This window comes from Notamacropus eugenii, chromosome 1, assembly GCF_028372415.1.
Source record: "Notamacropus eugenii isolate mMacEug1 chromosome 1, mMacEug1.pri_v2, whole genome shotgun sequence".
NCBI classification, from domain to species: domain Eukaryota; kingdom Metazoa; phylum Chordata; class Mammalia; order Diprotodontia; family Macropodidae; genus Notamacropus; species Notamacropus eugenii.
In genome coordinates this window covers 13,238,672-13,262,382 of record NC_092872.1, presented here as the reverse complement: position 1 = coordinate 13,262,382, position 23,711 = coordinate 13,238,672, and the positions used below count along the sequence as shown (strand labels likewise).

At 38.2% G+C, this 23,711-nt stretch overlaps 1 protein-coding gene across 15 annotated transcripts in view; it reads left to right on the top strand.

Annotated features, from left to right (window-relative positions):
- MAP4 (microtubule associated protein 4) overlaps window positions 1-23,711 on the top strand; it is a 236,621-nt gene that overhangs the window by 53,133 nt on the left and 159,777 nt on the right. For 12 of the 15 annotated variants that reach the window (XM_072653985.1, XM_072654011.1, XM_072654020.1 and 9 more), the window contains one exon: window positions 13,340-13,395. The gene's annotated coding sequence lies outside the window, so the exon portion shown is untranslated. Of the gene's footprint in view, window positions 1-13,339; window positions 13,396-14,201; window positions 14,404-23,711 lie in introns of all 15 variants that reach the window. The other 3 variants (XM_072653961.1, XM_072653954.1, XM_072653966.1) reach the window with 1 other exon arrangement.

Genomic DNA, 23,711 nt, shown 5'->3' with positions numbered 1-23,711 from the left:
GGGCAGTCCCTGGAGCACCAGCAGGTGTATCCCTGGCATGGGTCAGTTAAGGACCTGCCTCTCTGGCCCAGGGCCTCTTGGACGCTGCCACATCTGCTTTGGCTGGAGGTGTATTGCTGAATCTGATATTTCACGTGTACTAAGGAAGCTTGCTGTCAATGGATTCCATTTTGGGATATTCTTATGAAGCAAACAGAAAAAAATCTTTAATTTAGCTTTAAATTTGTAAACCTTAGTGTCTTAAATAGACATCTAATGAATGCTTGTTGGTTGATTGCTTTTTATCTAAGTCTAGATATTAATAACATGACTCTACTTAGAACCCCTAACAAATCAGAATTTGGGATTTATGTGAAGTTGCTTGTATGATGGAATCTAAAGATCATTGAGAAATGACTTCTGTATAGTCGATTCAGAGCTTTAGTGTATCCATATTACCCAAGTCATGTTGGAACCTGTGGGATGTAGTTGATGGCTTATGAAACAAATGGTCTTGTGCAGAGGGGCATAAGGAACAGGAAACTCAAAGTAAAATATTTCATGTCTTTGGCAGGTTCGGCGTAACACTGCTTTGTGTATTGGAAACCCATGTTGTTTCAGAGACTGGCCCCAAACTCAGCCTTATTGTCTGGGAAAAATCTGCTTCATATTTGGTCATCTCTTTAAATTATCCTTGACTTTTGCAGGGCTTTTGTTTTCCCACAGGGGAAAAATGAATTCTAGCTTTTAGTAATTCCAAAAACCTGAGACTTTTTTTTTTTGATAGTATGAGGGCATGAATGATGGAGCTAATAATAGAGCGGTTAGACAGGTAGAAGAACCAAGAGACCATCGTGTTATAGGGTTCTGAGGAGAGAGAGTGTCTGGGAGCGGAAGGGGTCGCCAAACTGTCCGAGAAAAGCCAGGTGTGAGGACTTCAAGAAGACAGTCAGATTTAGTTTCAGCCGTAACTGGAGAGTGTCGTTGTAGTTGAACGATGAGGTCAGAAGCCAGCTCGTAAAGATTGAATGAATAGGAGGAAAAGGAGTAGAGGCAAAGAATTGAGACAGCTTTTTTCCTAGGGGTTCAGCCAAGAAGTAGAGAAATATAAAATGATCATTTCATGAGATGGTGATGTCTGGTGAAGGTTTTATTTTTCCCTGTGTGGGGGCTTTTGGGCATAGTTGACCTCTTGAAAGCAGTAGGGGAGGAACTAGTAGTAAGGGAAAAGCAAAAGGGTGGTTGTCTGTAGAGAAGGGGTTTGAATCATAGGCCTCTATTAAAGGAGTTGGCTTTGGTGAGGAGAAAACAGTGGAAAAAGATATTTTAAAGGGTTTTGATATGAACAAAAAGGAAAAGGAGCCCCAAGAGAAAGGAAGGAGGCAAGGAATTCTCAGCTGAGAGGGTGAGTGGGGATTGGGAAGCTTGGGGAGAGAAGAGGTTTGGGGAGGCTTTTGTGGGGAGTGAAATCATCCATCAGGGATAATAAAAAGATGAAAACCCTGTTGAAGCTGAATTGTATAGTGTACCCAGTCAGCTCAACTATGTGATTTCTTCTGGTTCTCTTAAACAGCATGTGAACAGGACTAGGATAAGGTGAGATCAGACTGCAGTTAGAATGGGTCATGACGATAAAGTGACAAATAACATTTTAGAAGAAATCTAGTTGTACCCCATGGATCCATTTAGTTTGGACATGTAAAGTAGATGTCATTCAAAACCTAAATCATTTGACATTTTCTTGAAAAGTCAGTTGGAAACAGAAATTTTTGTCCTAAGGACTTCTAAGTTTTTTTTTTAGCTGCAGCTTCTTATCCGTCTTCTCTTTCTTTCTTTTCGCTTTGTGTATTGGTAGACAGAGTCACCGTGGTTGTGAAAATGATGCCTTTAAAGGTTCATAGTTAATTTTATATTGGTTGAAAATGATATAATTGTTCTTGTAAGAGGAGGTGGTGCAGACTTGCTGTAACAGTTTGCAGTTTTTATTCTTTTTTTAACTATTTAAAAAAATCTGAACTTAAGAAATAAAACAAGCATTTTCATAACAGTAGAAGAGGATTGCACATGAAACTGCAGATCTATTATGTACAACTTACTTTTCCTTTTAAATATATAATAAAATTATCTTGCAACTTCCTCTCCCCCCATGCATGACTACCATTGGACACAAATATGTGTGTGCGTGTGCGCATGCGTATTATACATGCTTCTGTTTATCATTTCTTTCTCTGGATGCAGGAAACATTTTTTGTAAGTCCTTTGTAGTTAATTCAGGTATTTATAGTAGAGTGACTTATTTGCTCAGAGTTGTTCTTAAAACAATATTGCTGTTTCTGTATACAACATACTCTTGGCTATGTTCATTTCTCTCTTTGTAATTTTGTGTGAGTCTTTCCATGTTTTTCTAAGATCATCGAGCTCATCCTTTCTTACACCACAGTAGTACTCCATCATAATCATACACCACAATTTGTTTAGTCATTCCCCAATTGATGGGAATTCCCTCAATTTCCAGTTCATTGCCACCACAAAGAGAACTGCTATAAATATTTTTTATCCCCTTGTTATTTTGGGAAGCAGACCTGATAGTGGTATTATTACTGGATCAGAAAGTATAGGCAGCTTAATAGTTCTTTGGGCATAATTCCACATTGCCTTCCAAAATGATTGGACCAGTTCATAGTTTCACCAACAGTCAATTAGTCTCTCATTTTTCTACACCCTTCCAACCTTTGTTGCTTTTTCTTCTATCATTTTAGCCAATCTAATGGGTAAACATGGCACCTGGAAGTTGTTTTAATTTGCATTTCTTTCATCAGTAATGATTTAGAACATTTTTATGTGACTGTAAATTATTTTGATTTCCTCATCTAGAAACTTGAGAGAAATTTGAGGCTTAAATTTAGCATTGTAAAATATTGTTGTTTGATTTGGACTATGACATAGGTTTGTCATTCTGTGGAGTAAGATTAACGTAGTATATCTTCACTTATGTTATTATGTCAATTAAAGCACGAGTGATACTTTTACCTTTAATTTCTGAGAGAATTTAGAATTTGGAAGAGACCTTAGAGGTCACCTGGTCCAATGTAGAATTCTCCATGTCTGCGCAGACAAATAATTATCTAATATCTAATATCTTAAGTGCCAGAGACCTTGTATCTTCTAGTTGAATAGTTCTTTTCAAGAATAGGAAGCTATTGGTGAATGCAAATGATGGAAGATTTAGGTTAACTTCTGCTTCTTGGTAGCTGTGATCTGTTTCTTTAGTCATATAATGTGACTTGCCAGAAATTTTGTAGTGGACAGGGAGTAATTGACATGTTAGGCATATTGGTTTTATGAAAACGACATTTTCCAGATCTTCCTTTCGTGCACTATCAATCCCATTGGAGAGAGAAAAGAAGTTATTGAAACATTGCTTTATGCCCTACCTTTTTTTTTTCCTGGAGGGGCAGCTTGAATGGATGAATATATGGCAATTGTCTTGAAAAGTAAGACATCATTGCATGGCGTGGAAAAGCATTTATTAGGTATGTACTGTGTGAGTGATAGGGATCACATTTAATTCCATTTTATAGGTATTCAGTGTTGTCTTTGTGTAGAGCAGGACAGGTGATGTTTTGGATAGAGCACCACGCCTAGAGTCAGGAAGACCTTGGTCAAATCCTGCCTCAGCCACGTACCAGCTGGGTAACCCTGGGCAAGTCACTTTAACCTTGTTCAATTCAGTTTTCCTCATCTCTGAAATGGGCTGGAGAAGGAAATGGCAAACCATTCCACTGTCTTTGCCAACAAAACCCCAAATGGGGTCATGAAGAACTGGACAGGACTGAAAAATGATTGAACAACGGCTGTGTGAAGCACTGTAATGGATGAGGTACAGTTTAGCTAGAACAATTCTTTCTCTTCTGGAGTTTACAATCTAAATGGTAATATTTGCCTCGTAAATTTGGAGAGGTTTTACTGGTGTAGGGGAGGAATGACAATTTAATTTGAAAGCATTGCAGTGTGGAGGTTATGGGTGTGTTTCCTGGTGTGACACAGGTGGAGAGAGGCTGACGCTTGGAGGGTTCTTAGTAGAATTCTGTGGAATGATGCATACATTAAGACTCTGGGGTTCCTCTTTTGAATGTTTATAGGAAGAGATGGGAAACACTTTCCATTGATCAGTCTTCTAATGAAGATCATTCAGCCCAGTTTAGATTGCTACACTTTAGAAGGGGCTGGTGAAATTGGAGATTACCAAAGAAAAGCAACAGAAATGATGAAAAGTTTGGAAAGCATGGACTGTGCTGTCAAGTGAAAAAAACACAGAATAGTTTGGGAATCCAGCTTGTAGGTGGTTGGTCAATAGAACCTTTATGGCCTTAGAGCAATTCACGTAGGCCTTTTTTTTCCCATTTGTAATATTAAGTTGGTTTTGTTGGAATTTAGGCCACTAAGATTTTATTAATATGGCATGTATAAAGATATATAATCTATTAAAGAAAAGGAAAAGAGATAATCTAATTATAGCCTTTTAAAATATGGCAGGTTATTATGGAACTGGTGATTAGATGTTTTCCATATTCAAATAACATAAAATTCAAAGGCTTAGCTGGGTTTGCATTATAGCATGTTTCTGATTTCTAATAAGTTGCTGTTGCAAAAGGAGGTTCTGGATAAAAGTGACCTAGAGTTGTGGTCTGCCCAGGTCAAATGGAACATGTCAGATCTGGCCATTTTTTATTGCAGTATTTATGAAATTCTTAGTCCTTTAACATGTTTAAAACTATGTTAACATTTTTAATAGGTGCCTGACTCTCTCTCTCTTTTTTTTTTTTTTTTGATGTGTCACTGATTCCATTTTCCCCGTAAGTCCTGTGGCTTTTATTTTACAATTATGCAGAGCCTTTTATTTTTTAATATTATTTTTCTCTCTTAAACTCCTTTCCCCCTCTGTATCAGCAAGGACCTTGGCATACACAAGAGGGCCTGCTGTACAGGTTCTTAGAGAAAATACAAGCAGAGAAATAAAGACCAGCAGACAGGGCTTCCAGTTGTCTGACCATGAACAATACATACATCCCAGATCACCAGACCTACATAGTTATCAAAGAGAGAAGCACCAACGTCTAGATTTTCAAAGCTGGGGAGTTCCTTAACAGTTACCCAGGGTCTGGTCTGGCCAAATGAACATTTCCAACGAGTAAACCCCAGAGTAAAACCTTACCTCTGACCAAGTGCTTCAATGGGAGTTAACAAAAGGTATTGAGGCCTATTAATGGGTGGGGAAGATCTTTAACTCTCTCCCCGAACCCCCCCATTAACCTTACATTAACATTACACCCCCCAACTTCCCTAGTACTGTTTAGGGCAATACCATCCTCCTAGTCTCTCAAGAATAACCTGTCGTCCTTGACTCTTCACTCTGTTACAGCCCATATTCTATCTTTTGCCAAAGCTTGTTGATTTAACCTTTGCAACATCTTTTGAATATACCTCTTTCTCTCCTGCTAGTGTCATAATCCTGGTGCAGGCCAGGATTATTCCTGACCATATTCCATTCAGGTGCTAAATTGATTTTTCTTAAAAAGCTGGTCATACCATGTGTTCTTTTCCCCTCTCCTCAGTAACTCCAGTGGCTCCCTATCACTTCCAAGGTCAAATAGAGTGCTCTGTTTAGTGTTCAAAGCCCTTCGTAAACTCTTCCCACCTTTCTAGTCTTCTTGTACCTTCCTGCCACACATATTCTTTGATCCAACAACAGTGGCCTTGTTGCTGTTTCTTGAACAAGACACTCCATCCCTTGGCTCTGGGCATCAGTCTGGCTCTCCCTCATGCTTGGAATGTTCTTCATCCTTATCTCCACCTACTGTCTTTCCTGGCTTCCATTAAGTCCCAACTAAAATCCTACTTAAAGGAAGCCCAACTCCTCTTAATTCTAGGGCCTTCCTTTTAGTTATTTCCCATTTTTCCTGTGTGTTGTTTATTTGCTGTCTGCCCCATTATGAGCTCCTTGAGGGTTTGAGTTTGTAACCTCTAATCCATTTCTTCTTTTGAAAATTGGGAATTTGCCCTTCTCACTTTCAGGTGTTAAGAATGTTCCAGAGAGTTTTTCTGTGGCTGACGGGAGGTGTTGGACTAGATCTTTGAACTCCCAAGGGTCATGTTAGCTCTAGTGATTCCAGTGGCAAAGCTGTAGCTTAAGAGCAAAATCCTTTTTAAAGGAAGGAAATGAAAATCTTACAGAAATCAGTGATTAAGTCATTGATCTCTGAATCTATCAAAGTTATGCATATGAACCACTCACTCAGTCTTGTGTCGCTATGTGACAGGCCCGATTTTGTACTCAAACTTGATTGCATACTTGTTATTTTATCCTTTGTTGTCTCCCACTATGCCTAGAACAGTGCTATCCTCACATTGCCATTGTAATATAGCTTGTTGATTAACCTGACAATTGATTTATTTCAGGTGAATATGTGGTACTATAGTAGGCACTTGACAAATGGTAGAATTTTAAATAAATGGTAGAATTTACCCATTGGTAAAATTATTCCTTAGGTACTTAAGAAATTTGTACTACTTAAATGAATTAAAGAGCTCATCAGCCTGGGTACTTTTTTCCATTGGTATAGAGTCACATCTTCTCATTATATGTTATGTTTTATGTCTTTCAGTAACTTGCCACATAGAGGATCTAGCCAACATGTTGGAGGCTTTCTTCTAGTTCCTTTCATGTCTTGTGGATACCAGTATGGTATTTGTCTCTTATTTTGGATACATGACCAGCTCATTTCCTTTCTGGATCAGATGTGTCCTTGATACATCTTTGTATTTTACTAAGTTAAAAAAAAATCTACTTTTTGTTTTTACTTCTCATTCATTTCCTATTAATAAAGTTCAAGCTAATTAAAAAAATATATGATATAGCAATTAGTACTGACTGGACAAGATACTTTCCACTCTTAGAATCTACCATTGTTATATTAATTGTATGTTCTTTGCTTCGTGTCAGGCCGTACAGTTCTCTTCCATGTTTCTCAGTACTCGTGTTTGTCATTCTACTTTGAAGAGTGTTACTCAGTTACATTTGTATATCATAATTTGTTCAGCCATTCTCTAATAAGTAGGCACATGATTTGTTCCTGGTTACTACTTAGGTACACGTGGTACCTTGCGTGTAGTAGACACTTAATGAATGTTTGTTGAATTGGATTTTTAAAAAGTTTCTTTTTGTCTTTGGCCTTTTGGAGGCATAAACCTAAGGGTGAAATGGGTAGCTCATAACATGATTCTTGAATGTTTTTCCAAAGTCAGATCAGTTGGGGGTAGAACCAGGATGGTGGCGTAGAACCAGGGTGGTGGGGTAGAACCAGGATGGTGGGGTAGAACCAGGATGGTGAGGTAGAACCAGGGTGGTGGCGTAGAACCAGGGTGGTGGGGTAGAACCAGGATGGTGGGGTAGAACCAGGATGGTGGGGTAGAACCAGGGTGGTGGGGTAGAACCAGGGTGGTGGGGTAGAACCAGGGTGGTGGGGTAGAACCAGGGTGGTGGCGTAGAACCAGGGTGGTGGCGTAGAACCAGGGTGGTGGCGTAGAACCAGGGTGGTGGGGTAGAACCAGGGTGGTGGCGTAGAACCAGGATGGTGGCGTAGAACCAGGGTGGTGGGGTAGAACCAGGGTGGTGGGGTAGAACCAGGGTGGTGGGGTAGAACCAGGATGGTGGGGTAGAACCAGGATGGTGGCGTAGAACCAGGATGGTGGCGTAGAACCAGGATGGTGGGGTAGAACCAGGATGGTGGGGTAGAACCAGGATGGTGGCATAGAAGCGGGGACTTGCTGGAGCTCTCTCCCCAGATCCCTCAAAAAGCCTGTAAGAAATATCTCTAAAGAATTATATAGTAGCAGAAGCCACAAAATGGTGGACTGAAGCAAATTTCCAGCCCAAGGCAGCCTGGAAAGTTGATGGGAAGGGTTAATCTCAGGTCAAGGAGAAAATATGACAAGCACCCAGAAAGACACGATTCAAGTATTGTGGAAATGCAATCAGGATAACATAAGTAACACAAGATTTAGCAGTTTATACTCTAAGGAATCAAAGGGCTTGGAATATGATATTCCAGAGGTCAAAGGAGATAGGATTAAAATCAAGAATCACCCACCCAGCAAAACTGAGTATAATACTGCAGGGGGAGAAATAGAACCTCAGTGAAATAGAGGACTTCCAAGCATTCTTGTTGAAAAGACCAGAGCTGAATAGAAAATTTGACTTTCAAATAGAAGAATCAAGAAAAACTTGAAAAGGTAAACAGGAAAGAGAGACCATAAGGGACCTATTAAAGCTGAAGTATTTCTGTTCCTGCATGGAAAGATATTTGTAACTCATGAGACCTGTTAGGACAGTTGGAGGGAATATATGTGTATGTATGTATATGTATATGTGTGTGTGTGTATATAAATATATATATATAGACATAGAAATAAAATGAGACAGACAGATGGAGAGCACAGGGTGAGGTGAACATGACGGGATGATATCTAAAAAAGAAAATTAAGTGTTGAGATGAATGTACTAGGAGAAAGAGAAAGGGAGAGGTCAATCATTTCACATAAAAGAGGCAAGAAGGAGCTTTTACAATGAATGGGTAGGGCATAAGTGAGCTTTCCTTCCATTGGATTTGGCTTCCAGAGGGAATAACATACACACTCAGTTGGGTATGAAAGTGTATCTTACTCGAGAGGAAAGGGGGTGGGAGGGATAGGAGAGGGGGGCAATAGAAGGTACAGCAGATTGGGGGAAGGGGCAGTTGGAAGCAGACACTTTGGTAGAGGGACAGGTCAAAGGAGAGAATAGGATAGATGGAGGGTGGGACAGGACCGAGGGAAACAACTGTGTCTTTCATGGCTGTTATGGCTGCACATGTCTAACCTGTATCATTGTTTTTCTTCTCAATGAGGGTGGGTGGGGTGGGGGAAGGGAGAGAGTGTGGAACTCACAGCTTTAAGAATGAATGTTAAAAACTTTTCACATGCAGCCAGGAAGGAAGATATGTAGGCAGTGGGCTATGGAAATCTATCTTGCTCTGCAGGAAAATAGAAGGGAAGGGGATGGGGATAAGGTGGGGAGGGGAGGGATTGAAGGAAGGGCAGACTGGAGGAAAGGGTATACAGAATGCATGCTATCTTGGGGTAGGGGTAGGGGGGAGATGGAGAGAAAATTAGAAACTCAAATTTTTGTGGAAGTGAATGTTGAAAACTGAAAATAAAAAAAGTAAGATCACTTCACAATGTGACTAATGGCAAAATTGTGTCTTTTCTTACATTCCCTCCAATTTTTTAAAAACCATTTCTGCTGATTTTTAAAATTAATTTGTTTGTTTTGTTTTCAACAATCACTTCTGTAAATTTTAAATTTTCTCCCCCTCTCTCCTCCTTCCCTCCCCAAGATGGCATGCAATCTTACATGGGTTCTACACACACATTCTTATTAAACATATTTTCACATTAGTCACTTTGCATAGAAGAATTCAAAAAAATGGGAGAAACCTTGAGAAAAACCAAAACAAAATATAACACAAGAGAAAACAGTCTGCTTCATTCTGCGTTCTGATTCCATATTTCTTTCTCTGAATGTGGATGGCATTTTGCATCGAGTCCTTTGGAAATGTTTTAGGTCTTTTCGTTGCTGTGAAATAATGGGTCTATTGGAAATAGTCCTCGCACAATGTGGCTATTACTGTGTGTAATGTTCTCCTGGATCTGCTTATTTCATTCAGCATCAGTTCATATAAGTCTTCCCAGGTTTTTCTGTAATCCACCTGTTCATCATTTCTTAGAGCACAATAGTATTCTATTACATTCATGTTCCACAACTTGTTCAGCCATCCCCCAGTTGATGGGCATTTCCTCACTTTCCAGTTCTTGACCATCACAGAAGGAACTGCTGTAAATATTTTTGTACATGTGGGTCCTTTTTCCCATTTTTGTGATCTCTTTGGGATATATTTCTGCTGATTTAGTGAATCAGAATTTAGATAACTCAGAGCTGGTTTAATTTTTATGTCTTTTACTAGTGATTGATGACATTTTCCATTGCATTTGAAAGAGCCTCATTTTTAAAAATCCTTTTTAATCCTTGGCTTATCTATTGGGAAATGCTTCTTATGTCATATATTTGTGTTAACTCACTATACATTTTTATATTTTTATTAGATATTGGTTATGAAAAATTTTCTGCATTCATATCTTTTCTTCTAGCTGTTAAATTCTATGTAACTGGAATGGTCTCTTCTACAATCTACCATCTCTTTTCTGGTTATGAATTCTTCCCCTTATCACAGCTGTGAAATGCTATTTTATTCTCTCTGATCTCATTTTTTATGGTGTGATTTTATTGTAAATCATTTATCAATTTGGACTTTATTGTGATTGTCAATCGGTCAAACATTTATTAAGCACCTCCTAAGGACCAGACACTATACTAAGTTCTGCACATGTGAAAAGAGGCAGAAGAGGCCCAGCCCTTGTCCACAAGGAACTTCCAGTCTATTGGGAGAGATGGTGTACAAATATGCAAGGCTGTGTAGAGGATAGGAAATAACAGAGGGTAAGGCAAGTAGGGGGGAGATAGGGATTCTAGGAGAACGCAGGGTTTTAGTTGGTAATAGTCTGAGGAGGGACTGGAGAACATTCCTGTCATGTGGAACAGCGAAGATGGAAGTCCTCTACCAAGAGGTAGAGTGCCTTGTTTGTGGTAGATAGTTTAAATTGATGCTCTTTTTTAAAAAATTAATTGTTAATTTTTTCCATTTAATAGTATTTTATTTTTCTAATTACCTGTAAATATAGTTTTCAGCATTCACTGTTATAAGATTGTGAGTTCCAGATTTTTTTCTCCCTCCTTATCCCTCTCACCAACATATCAAGCAATCTTAGTTATACATGTACAATCATATTAAATTTATTTCCACATTGGTGTTGTGGAAGAAGAATCAGAACAAAAGGGATAAACCAAAAAGAAGATAATAGTCTGCTTTGATCTTCCTTCAGATTCCATCGTTCTTTCTCTGGATGTGGAGAGCATTTTCCATCATCAGTGAGTTGGTGTTCTAAACCTACTTTCCACTAAATTACTTTCCAGTGTTCCCAGAATCTTGTTGAATCTTGTTCTTTCTTCTTGGATTTATGAGACACAAAGTTTACGTTTGGATTCTGTTTTCCAGTTTGGTCTTTTTTGGTGCTCTCATCTGTTTTATGGGTGAGGTTTGTCCACTTTTATCCAAGATTATGATTGTTTTTTCCCTTTATCAAATGTTACCCTTTTTTCCTTTTTTTAAGTCATTGCCATGTCCTTGTGGTTTGTTTTGCTTTTTTTTTTACCAATCTGATTCTAGCACCTCCTTTTGCCTAGTCCAAGTGCAGATTTTTTAAATCTAATTTTGTTGTCTTTAGATTTTATTCTCATATTTTTAATCTCTCATTTTTGTGTCGAAATCTTTAGAACTTTTTCAGTTTGCTCACTAATTCTAAAGTATCTTGTCTCCTGGTTGTATGTTAAAATTGTTTTTTGAGAATGCTCTAAATTTCTGTCCTGATTTCTCTGTTTATTTCTTCCATGAATTATCTTTTTTCTCTTTTAAGACCCTTGGGAGGTATGCTTACGGTTCCATTCTGACATGGGGTGGGGTAGGGAGGTTGTGCTTGTTGTTATTGTGGCGTTCATCTTGTTTCTGATGTTCTTGCATTGCTTTATTTTACTTTGGTGAATTTTGGTCTTGGATTCCGATTTTTCACTAATTGACTTCTTTTGCCCTTGGATTTATAAATTATGATAAGCGTGGTATAGTAAGTGTGACTTGAAGGCAGCTAGCTGTAGAATGGATAGAGCGCTGGTTCTGAGGTCAGGAAGACCTGTGACACGAGTCTGTTTGATCTGGGCAAGTCTGTTAACCTCTAACAGTTTCCTCATCTGTGAAATGAGGATAATAATAGCACTTCTGTGGCGTGGTTATTGTGAGGACCAAATGAGACAGTATTTGTAAAGGCACCTAATAGGCATTATCGAAAGGCTTGCTTTTTTCTTTTTTTTTTCTTTTTTTTTTTTTTTTAGCTTTAATTATTTTATTTTATTTTATTTTATTTTTTTATTTTGTAATGTTTAACAATCACTGCCATACAATTGTGATTTTATCCCCCCCACCTACCCCCCCACTCCCCCCCTCCCTCCCCACGACTGCATACATTGCTTTTTTCTTTCATCTCTTCAAGGTTGTATTCAGTTGATGGAACATGTAGGACTAGGAGTGAGGATGCTCATTCGGTTTGATTTATAGAGCAGGATTAATTATTTGATAACCTCTCTTTGGTTGCGTCTCTGGTTGTCATCAGATTACATGTGGTTTGTGTGTCTGAAGGATCTTGTTTTGTTTTTGGTGTGTTTATATGACTTTAAGAGCAGCGGTTTTCAGCCAGGAAATTGACTGCAGGAACATTACAGGGGTTTGTCCAGAAATATCATCCTTCAGTTTCCTATGAACAGCTTGGTTCAGGTCTCTGCTTGTAGTCTTGCCAGCTTTGATGGATTGTCGTAGCAACAGTATTCATGCTATTGGTAGAACTATGAAATAATGCAAACATTCTTGAAAACAATTTAGAATTGCGTAAGAAACGTCACCCAAAGTCATACCTTTTAACCCAGAAATGATGGGCCTGTATAAATTTCATTCTCTCTCTCTCTCTCTCTCTCTGTCTCTCTGTCTCTGTCTCTCTCTGTACACACACACACACACACACACCTACATATGTATATAACTCCATACAATTTACATAGTGCTCCAAAGGAGTAAAATTCAAAGAAGAGGCCCACGTGTACCAAATATTCATAGTATTCCTTGTGGTAGCAAAAAACTAGAAACAAAGCAGTTCCTTTTCAGTTGGAGAATAGCAGAATAAATTATATAAATATAATGGAATATTGTTTGTGCTATAAGGAACAGTATGAGGGATTCAGAGAACCATGGGATGAGTCATATGAATTAATGTAAAGGAAGCTGAATTTGGAAAACAGTATAGGTAGTGACATAGTAATGAAAGCTAAAAGACACTCAAATGAAGCTGAATACCATATCATTGTCTTGTCCCTGAAGAATTTGAAAATTGTATCTTTCTGCTTCTGTTGGAGATGTTGATCCATGAGTGCTTGCAGAGGTATGATGGTAAATATATTATCTGATATAGTCATTTTGCTTAACTATTTTTCTTTGTTTTAAGGGCTGACTCATTGGGGGTATGAAGGAAATGACTGATGCAGAAACAAAAAGGCATCTATTACCTCCCCCCTCAAAGCACTCATATGATTTCTCCTCTCTTACAGATAAGAAGTCTGCAGAGAAATAGAGAAGACGTTGAATAAGAATATCTGCTTATCAGGTATGACTGCCACTGTTACTAAGTAGGAAAAACACTAGTGGGACTTAGTTTCTCTCTGACTGTGGAATTAATGCACATGTGGGTAGATAGTTCAAGAGAAAAATCTGACGGAAGGCCTTAGAAGAAAAGGGCTCAAGGCTTATGGGTGCTGTCTAGCCATGCAGTCACCTGGGCCCACACATGCAATGCAGCCTTTACTTTGGCTGCTGGAGCACTGCCTCCAGCAGTTTAGCAAGTAGTGCCCAAGTGTGTTACTTTAAGAGTGTGCCAGAGGCTGTCACTTAGCCAGGACCTTCCCATAAGTGAGTGAGTTACACTTCAGTACCTGAAGAAGCTGAAACTCAGTGGATTCAGTGTTTGTAATTTCTTAAACCTTGAAATAGACATGCTAGTAAAGCCATTATTGAACAAGATTAAGAAATTGTTATGTCTTGTGGAGAAGGGACCAGGATCCAGGATCAAAATGACAACGTATATTCATTCTCTAGGAAAAATCAGTTAACATGAAAAATAGTAAGAAACAGAATATTTAACCTGTTTTCTTTCTCTTCAGTTTATGTCTCTTAACTCTTTATGTCAATAGTATCCCAACACAGAGAGTTGTGGGCATTAAGTTCATTTCATAGTGTATTATAGTGTCATTTATTATAAACCCTTTTTACTTTTTTGAACTAAGAGGAAAAACAATTTCATACTGATTTAGCTCGTGTAGTTAGGTTTATTTCAGTCACGTCCAACGCTTTTGTGACTCCATTTGGGGTTTTCTTGACAAAGATATTGAAATGGTTTGCCATTTCCTTTTCCAGCTCATTTTACAGAAGAGGAACCTGAGGCAAACAGGGTCAAGTGATTTGCTCAGGATCACACAGCTAGTAAATGCCTGAGGCTGGATTTGAACTCGTAAAGATGAGTTTTCCTGATTCTCAATCCAGTGCTCTATTCATTTGGCCAACTAGGCCAAATGCTTAAAGCATTTTTTGTGTTTGATCTTTACAGTCACCTTGGGAGGTGGGTACAGATACTATGGTAAGAGCATTCTTTGTTTCTGTTTACTTAAATGTAATTTTTTTGGGTCTAGACTTGTGATTTCATTAGTGTAGGTCACTCCTGGTATGGAAACTCCCTCCACCACTACAAATTGGCAACTCACCTTTAGCTTACATTCTTAGAGAGTTGCCTTAAACAGCGACAGGTTATGACTTGCCTTTTTTTGTAAACTAGTGTATATGAGAAGAATTAAACTCAGATCTTTCTGACTCCGAGGATGGCACACCACTATCCACTGCACCATGATGCCTCTCCTAAGTGTGCACACATATGTATACATGTACACATGCACAATACAGTGGCCATGTGTATATGTGGTGTATAGTATGCACATATGTTCATGTCTGAAATGTGTAAGCACATGCTAGTAGGGCATACATAGTGAGAGAACTCTTTAACCGTCTGCCACGTAGAAAAGGATTTGAATCCTTTTATAAAGTAAATAAAGAGCATGGCCTCAGAGCCGGGATATAGATTTTGTGAACCTAGTCAGGTCACTTAGTCTCTGTTGGATCTAAGTTACGGTGAAAATATTGGTCTGCCAATTAATAGCGGGAGTTTACTTCTCTGGGAGTTTCTGTCAATTAAATCATAGCTCTAGTTGTTCTGCTGTCCTCCCAACATACTGGAATTATTTCATGCACCAGGAGGACTTGCGTCTGTTTTTTTAACTGGGAGTTAAAAATAGGAAAGGAGAAGAAAATCACTAATGTCCATGGGAGAAGTGTTTCAGGGGGTGATAGTCTTGGTTGTCTCTTTAAATTAGTCTGTGGTTGTCCTCCAAGACACAAACGTAGCAGTTTGTTCCTGGACCTTCCCCCACCCCCCAAGTTTTGAACAACTTATTTCTGTAATAAGGTGAAGAGACCGCCAGTTGATTGACCCAAATCCAACTAGTTCAGATCTGGCAGTTGTTGCCTCACACCACAGGGCATAGACTGTTGACTCACATGGCACATAGCCAAAGTGCACAAGGAAGACCATATTGGGAAGTTTTCATTTTGAAAAAGGCAAGAGCGAAAAATGGAAAACTTATAAGCGATGGTTAATATGCTAGGCCCCATACATATTACATGAGACTTACTTACATCCTGCCTTTCTAAGCCTAACAATTCTATGTTGTATTTACATTAAATATGGGTGGTAAGACAGTAGATATTGGGTTTATTTTTAGCAGTTATAAATAATGGCTTTGTTTCTATCTCACCTTTATTTTTTTCTATTTTTCTTTTAATAGTATTTTTTTCCCCAATTATATATAAAGATAACTTTTCAGCATTTTTAGCAAAACTGACCAGTACATTAAGTGAGTCTGATGTCATACACGTTATTTACCTTCCTAAGGTCCCTGACTTGTGCATGGAAGGGAAGCAAAGGCATTTTCTTTTTGGGTTCGTTTGGTCACCAAAATTATTCAGTATTCAGTTTCCTTTTTTTTTCTTTTTCCTTCCCCAGTTACTTCTTTGTGGTCATTGTGTATATTGTTTTACTGGTTCTTCATACTTCAACTCTGCATCAGTTCATTTATGCCTCCCCATAGCTCTCTTCATTTTCTGTATGAAGCCTTTCTTATGGTATAGTAATATTCTGCTCCATTTATTTACCGTGGTACGTGTTGCCATTTCCCGTGTTTGTTTTCTTTTTGTTTGTGTAGTTTTCTGTTCTTGCTACCCTAGGAAATATTGATATAAAAATTTTGGTATATTATGGGACTTTTATTTTTGATTTGGACTTCTTTGGGACATATACCTATCAGTGAATTTCTGGGTCAGAAAATATAGATATTTTATTTACTTTATAATTCTAAATTACTGGCAGACATTACTGTTCCTCTCTGCAAGTCCCTTCAATATTGACTGTTTTGTTGTCATTGTCATTTTGTTTGGTGGAGTTGTTAATTCAAATGAAAATTGTATTAGGTCATCATGGCACGATTACATTTTAACAGTGCCATATGTGAGTCCTTATTGATGGCCAAAAAAGAGGAGACTCCCAAATGATTTGCAGAATGTCGGAGAATACTATAAAACCTATTTTGCAGTTCCTTTGGTGTAACATACTGTAAATTTGACCACAGTATGACCTCTGATTTGGACTTTGGACTGGTTGAAATCAGTGACCTTAGAAGAAATTAGACACAGTAGATACTTTTATTTTATCTTGTGTCCTTTTTCATCTTAAGAGTGAAATATTCCCTAGGAGTAGCCTTAGTCTCCTGGATTGAACACTATCCCTTGAAGAGCCAGAATTGAACTTTTATGTTGTCATTTCAGTCATGTCCAGATCTTTGTGACTCCATGTAGGGTTTTCTTGGCAGAGATGCTGGTTTGCCATTTCCTTCTCCAATTTATTTTACAGATGACAATACTGAAGCAAACAGGTTTAAGTGGCTTGCCCCCAGGGTCACAAAACTAATAAGCTAGTAAATGTCTGAGGCCAGATTTGAGCCCAGGAAGGTGAGTCTTCCTGACTACAGGCTTGACACTCTATCTACTGTGCCACCTGGCTGTCCCTGAATCAGTATCTTACTTATAAGTGTGTGTGTTCATCCTTGCTGAAGAAGACCATGCCATCAGAGAACAATGACATGAGTTGCACTTGACTTTGTTTTGAGGGAGGGAGGGCTGTGCAGGTCACCAGCCTCACCTCTCCTCCAGAGCCATCTGAATCCAGTGACCAGATATTCATCAGGATGACTGGAGATGACCCAGGATGAGGCAGTTGGGGTTAAGTGACTTGCCCAAGGTCACACAGCTAGTGAGTGTCAAGTGTCTGAGGTGAGAATTGAACTCAGGTCCTCCTGACTCCTGCACTGGTGCTCTATCCACTGCACCACCTAGCTGCCCCATCTTCCTTATAAAATGAGTAAAAGAAAAATCTTTTGCAGATGGTCAGATTTCCCATTTTTTTCCTTTGGTATATGAAGATGCTTGCCTCATTTATCTCAAGGTAGTATTGTTGAAATTTTGGAAAAAATGATCATTCCTTTTCATTCAATTGTGTTCCATGAATTTTCTCTCCTTTAAATTCCTCATTTTTCCAGTTCCAACTCTAAGAAACATGTTGGACACTGAAAAGTATCAAGGAAAATTTAGTAAAGGAGACTTCAGAGCAACTGACTGCTTGACCAAGGTGAACCTCAACCCGTCTTCGAAAAGGGGGAAAGAGAGCTAAATATGGAAGTGAGGGCATTTTTATACTATTACTGCAAGACAGATCCCATCAGAAGACAGATTAGTCCCTTCTCTTTCTGGTCACAATCTTTTGGCATGCCCATGGTATGTCATTAAGGAAGCTCAGTTGGATTTTTAGATGGCCTTGCCAGTGACCTCAGCTGGTTTAAGCTGGATCAGTTCTGTATTCTTCTTGGGTTTTTCTGAAAGCCCCTAACCATTTTCTGATTGGTCAGGGTCACCTACAGTTTTTATTCAGTAATCTTAGGGGTTAATGACCTCTGTGAACACTTAACCCCTGCTCTCTTTTAAGAGTTTCTGACCTTCTTTACCTGACTCTTCTAGGTCACAACTCTGATGAACTATTGCCACTCAAAGCTGAGAGTTTTGACCCTGTGGAAACAGAACTCTTTCCTCTATTTTCCACATAACTCATTATATAATCTATGCTACTTTGTGTCAGTTTTTGTTTTTGTTTTGCTTTGCTTTGTTTTGTTTTATGGACACAGTGTTTTTATTGATTCTCTATTGTGTCCTTTCTGGGTGCATGTCTAAGGAAATGTGAAGGATGAGCATTCACACTGCCTAGCTGTGTAACCTATAATTATTAGAAGGCTGGTAAATTCCTTGTTTCCTTCCTATCATAGTCAAGTGGTTTTTAAAAGCATATTTAAAATTTTAAGCTTAGAGAAACTGCAAAGGGCTCTTTAGTTTGTTGCTCACATCCAGTGCCTTCCTCTCCCAGCCCAGTATCTTTGGGTTACATTAGGCAAGTAGCTAAATCGAGGGTTGAAATTTAAGACGTCCTTTCAGGAGAGAACTTATTTTAATCATATATCAATCCCCTTTTCCTAGTTTAAATTCTGTCATGATTTCTACTTTAATATTAATCATAGTATTTTAAATAATACTCACTTTAGTAGTTAGGGACTCTTAAAGATTTTTAAAGTTATGTTGTCTTTGACTTTGGCTTGAATTGATCCAAGAATTTGAATGAATAGGGAACAGTTTGAATTTATTCAGGGAGTTATTTGGTCTTGATAGTTTCATATTTTGGTTTTGGAGTTCTCTGTTGTCATGGGGGAGAAAAGAGTTCCATGATCTTTGATAATTTGTTGACTAAGTTTTCTCTTAACCCTGGGAATTTATAACAATAGTGAGAATCGACTGGAGTAAAGGAAATAAGATGCACTAGAGCCTTACAGAAATAATTTAAAAAAAAGAAATAACAAAAAGAAATAACGTTAAACACTGTTTAAGACAGTTATGCTGTTCATTTGCTGTTTACATCCATTCGCAAAGTAAGACACGTTTTGAGTCTCTTATTCATAGTTCCCATCAGGATCTTTAGTTCTTCTATTTGCATTGACTTTTTGTTACGATCACAGGTACTATCGTATCATAGCTATTTTCAGTTTGTCTCCTCATTCTTTTGACTGCTTTTTTCTCATAATTTTCCATATTAATTGTTTATAAATATAAATTACATGAATTTATTAGTAAATAAATATGAAATAAAATATAAATAAATATGCATCATGTTAGTTTTACATTCCCTAATTGTTGTACTTTTAGATTTATATGGTTTTTGATATGTATGTTTACTGTTTCCGTGAAGTCCTTTGAACAGATCCTAAGAAACTCTTAGCATCCTCGGATGGAAGTTTAGTAATTGTGGAGGAAGAGTTGGTGGCAAGTCAGGTTTTTCAGCCACAAATTGTACACAGAGAAGATACCAGCAATAATATCTGTGAAGGAGGAGTACGTTTTAGTTACTGCTCCAGGACTTCGTTCAGAGATGGTGTTTTAGTGAGAAGTTGTCTTTGAGCTTTGCGACTGTTCTAAATCAGTGACCTTTTGACCATTGTAGTAACTTCAAGTAGGAAAATGAGGTGTGGAGAATCCACTTTATGTGTAATTGGAACATCGGCGCCTATTTCTTGCTAGTATTCAGAATACAGTTATTGTGTTCCTTTAGTACTATGTGTCTTAGTCATAGTTCTAATTAAAATGATTATTTGTTTAGAGAACGGATATATAAGTACAATAGCTATTGGCCCACAGTGACCTCTCCCTTCCTCCCTTCTTCTGGACTTCCTGTTTCCATTTATGAAGGTGAGCATTGGGGTCCAATTATTAATTGGAGAAAGAAATATGAAGTCAGAAAATTGATTTCTTGCTATGTTTTAGGTCTTATTCCAGACATCAGAAAAGTACCCTTGATCTCTGTGTTAAAAAAATATATTTTCATGCTTTTCCTGAAGGAAAGTTAAACCTGCATTGGCTCAGTAGTTTTCTTCACAGAGAATATTCATTGGTTTCTCATTCCATCAAAGGAAGGCTAACCCATGAATTTTTCAGGAGCCAAAAAGATTATATACTAAGATCTCAGAACTTGACTCTGCTAGTGTGATTGAGGAGTGAAGTTCCTTGTGGCTGGGGCCTGTTTTGGCTTTTTTTGTATATCCAGCACAGCACCTGGCACATAACCATGTGTCCATTTCTCACCAAACTACAGTAGACTGGATTCTTTCATCCTCTCCCACCCTCACCACCAAGCTTTTCAGCTTCCTTTTAATGTTATATGTTCCTATTAGAATGGAAACTCCTTGAGGGCACAGGGACTGTATTTTTCATCCCTGTGCTTAGCACAGTGCCTGGAGCATAGTAAATGTTGATTATTAAATCCTTGCTGACTGACTGAACTCTTCAAGACATAATCTTCAAAATAATTTTTTCTTTTGACCATAGCAATTCATGATGACCATTTACTGTGGTGATATGCTGTAGTGCAGTGGTGTCAAAAGTCCAGGAGACATGGGGGCCCTTAAATCCTTTATAAAGGTCCTGCAGGCTGAATATTGACTTTAACCTCTGTTAACATTATCTGTGATCTATTATATTTCTATTTATTTTGTTAAGTATTTTCCAGTTATTTTTTCCACGTAGTTTGGGCTGCTCACTGGAGCATTGCAACACGCCTTCTGTGTTTATCCACACCTGTGTTATCACAGTCTTCAAGTCTTTCAGTATCTCAGGTTCGGTAATGTCAGTGATTTTCTTAGTGAGCCTGTAGCCCTTACTGATTGGTCCCAAACCTCTCTTTCCAGAGTGATTTCACAATATTATCCATAAATGTTTACTGAATAAATGAATGAGTACTATTTTTTTCAAAGTACCTAAATATACCAGTAGTCATTGACCATCACAGTGAGAATTCTGCTTCGCTTGGTGTGTCAGTAGTTGTTAGCGTATCATGGTCTGCTAGTAAAGTCCTATTTATCTCTACTCTGAGGCTGTAATGAAGATTCAAAACCGGCTACTAATGTTCTAGGGAAGGATGTTTTGGGGTCAGTTTTTAAAGCATAATTATTCTGTTAAACTCACTTAAGAGAGACACAATATACATTTCTAGCAGCTAGTTACATCCAATATATCTTGTTCTTCAGGATTTGTGACAGTTCTTTCTTCCTTTTGGCATGAAATTTTCCTGTACACGTAGCTTTATATAAAAATACATTTCTGTGTTTCTCTAGTAAGCCAGGATTTTTTTTTTTAAAGATCAGGACTGATTTCAAAATAACAAGCAAGTAGTAGAAACATGGAGAAAATTGCACAAACTAAGGAAAATGACTCTTAACAATATACCATGACTATCACAGAGAGACAGAGAGACAGCCACATAAACAACTGAACCTGAATGTTATGAAATTATGAAGAACAAACTTGGCCCCAAAGCAGAGATATAAGAATTACATATAATCCCCTCTTTCGAAAAAGTTAGGGGTCTTTGGGTGTGTAATGTGAGATTTGTTTCATGCTTTGGTGGTTTTGTTGAGTTCCTTTTTTTGGAAAACTTTTTATTTCTGATAGCTTTTCTTATAGGGTGAAGGGATACGGGGAAATCAGAGCAGTGTCAAAGCAAAAGGCAAAAGTAATAAAACAAAGTAAAATAATAAGTAATAATTAAAACAAAAATAAGTAAGCAAAATCTGTTTTTTAAAAACCCAACATGGAACATGCATGTACTAGCCCAACAGATTTCAAATGCATTTGGCATTGTCACTTGATTACAAATGTATTTTAAACTTTTATCAATACTCTTTTAATGTCAGGGGATTGTTGGTATCGCTAAGAGAGGGAGAGACATGCTTTCAAGAAATTAATAAGAAACATAATCATGTGTTATCAGACTTACTGATCTTTTTTGACAATAAACAGTGCTTTAAACAGATTTTAAAATGACTTTAAATGCATTAAGGTAAATAAATATATTAATTAATAAATGGTAATTTTGGTAGTTTGAGAAGATCAAGTGCCAATTTCCAAGAAACTCTACTTAATATGGAGTTCTTTTTTATTTACAATATTTGATTTAATGGGAGCCACTTTAAACAACCCACATTACTATGAAGGGAGAGTAGATGATGACCACTGCTGCTTGCTTGGTTTTTGTCGGTCAAAACCTCTGGCCCTTCTTTTTGCCCTGGTCATCTTAGGGTGAGAATTTCTAGGAAATTTGAGATTTTGATACTGTAGCAAGTATCAAGAGCAGACTGCTTGTGAACAAGTAGTGAAACCATTCTTTGCCTGCCCTTTGGGTATCATCTTGAAAGCAAAAGATGTCTCCAAGACTGCAGTGAACTAGGACTGAAAGTCTTTTAAGACCCCTTTGCTGAGCTCTGGGATGAGATTGACAAGAGGATCTCTGTTAAAGGTTCGCACTCTGGGAGAGGCCAGAAATGTCAGACAGGTGGTATGAAAACCAGTGAGGATATGGGATGGTCAACTGAGGGGCGGGGACCAAGGTAAAAGATGGTATTGATATCAGGATGGAAAGTAGGAACCAGGGCCTGAGACTGAAAGTGAACCCTTTTGGGGGATCAGACTGAAGGGTTCTATTCCCGTATAATAATGAAGCCCTCCACAAAGCTTATACAGTTTGGTGCACTCAGTTTCCTGTTAGTGTGTTTTGCATTTTTATGCCTAGCAGTGTAAATCTGTTCCTGCTTTTTAGCCTCATTTGAGTTAGTTAAAGCTAGATAGCTGTGGATAACCAGCCACAGTGTGATGCAGAAGCAGGTGGATGATGGGATGGATAGACTGCGGGGTCTGGAGTTTGTAAGACCTGAGTCCAAATATGGACATTCGTGACGCTGGGTAAATCACTTAACCTCTCTTTGCCTCAGTCTCCTCATCTGTAAAATAGGGATGCTAATTATACCTACCCCCAGGTTTCTTGTGAGGATCAAATGAGATAATATTGTGAAGAATGTAGCACAATGCCTGGCACATAGTAATTGCTATATGGTTATTATTCTGAACAACAGGACATTGTAGAGTTTTAAGCTGGTGAGCAGTAAGATATATAAAGTTCAACTTCATTTACACACATTCTGATAGAATGTAGAGTAGATGCCCCGTTAGTGACTCTACCAGCTACAGACTTGCTGAGGGCAGTGACGCAGGCTTAGCCTTTTTGGTGTAGCAAATGTGACTGAAGTTTACTAAAATGAGAGATGTGGCTGTAAATTATAATCCGTTTCCATTTTAACATAGTTGCCTAAACTACCAACATTATAGTACGTTCTGACTCCTATTAGCTGTGTGCCCAAAGTGTATAGTCTAATTTGAATGACAAAGACAATAAGTACCTCGGAGACTGGTTATAATAAAACACGTGTCCACAGTGTGCAGGTTTGCTTTGTGTGAGTACAAAACTTCTTCTTCTTAACAAAGTCCCCTTAGATTTAGAACGTGAAGGATGAGAGTTTGCTTCAGGATGTTTACCCTTAAGCTTCCTGTCGTAGGGAAAAGAAGGTAGAGACATAGATGCTCAAATGAAAGCGTTTGTCTAAGACCACTTAGTAGCCATTAATAGAGTAGATCCCAAAGCGTCTAAGGTGTCAGGCCTTGCTTCTAGTGCTTTCAGGCATGCGTATGCTGAGAAGGGCTGCTGAGGACACTGATCTCTGTTAATGTCTTTGAGGGCCAGTGAGACTGAGAATTCCCTAGCTTTGCATTTATAAAACCTTTCAGGAATTATAATTGAGTAATATATTGCTGTATGCCTCCTTGAGAAGATAACTTCCTAAT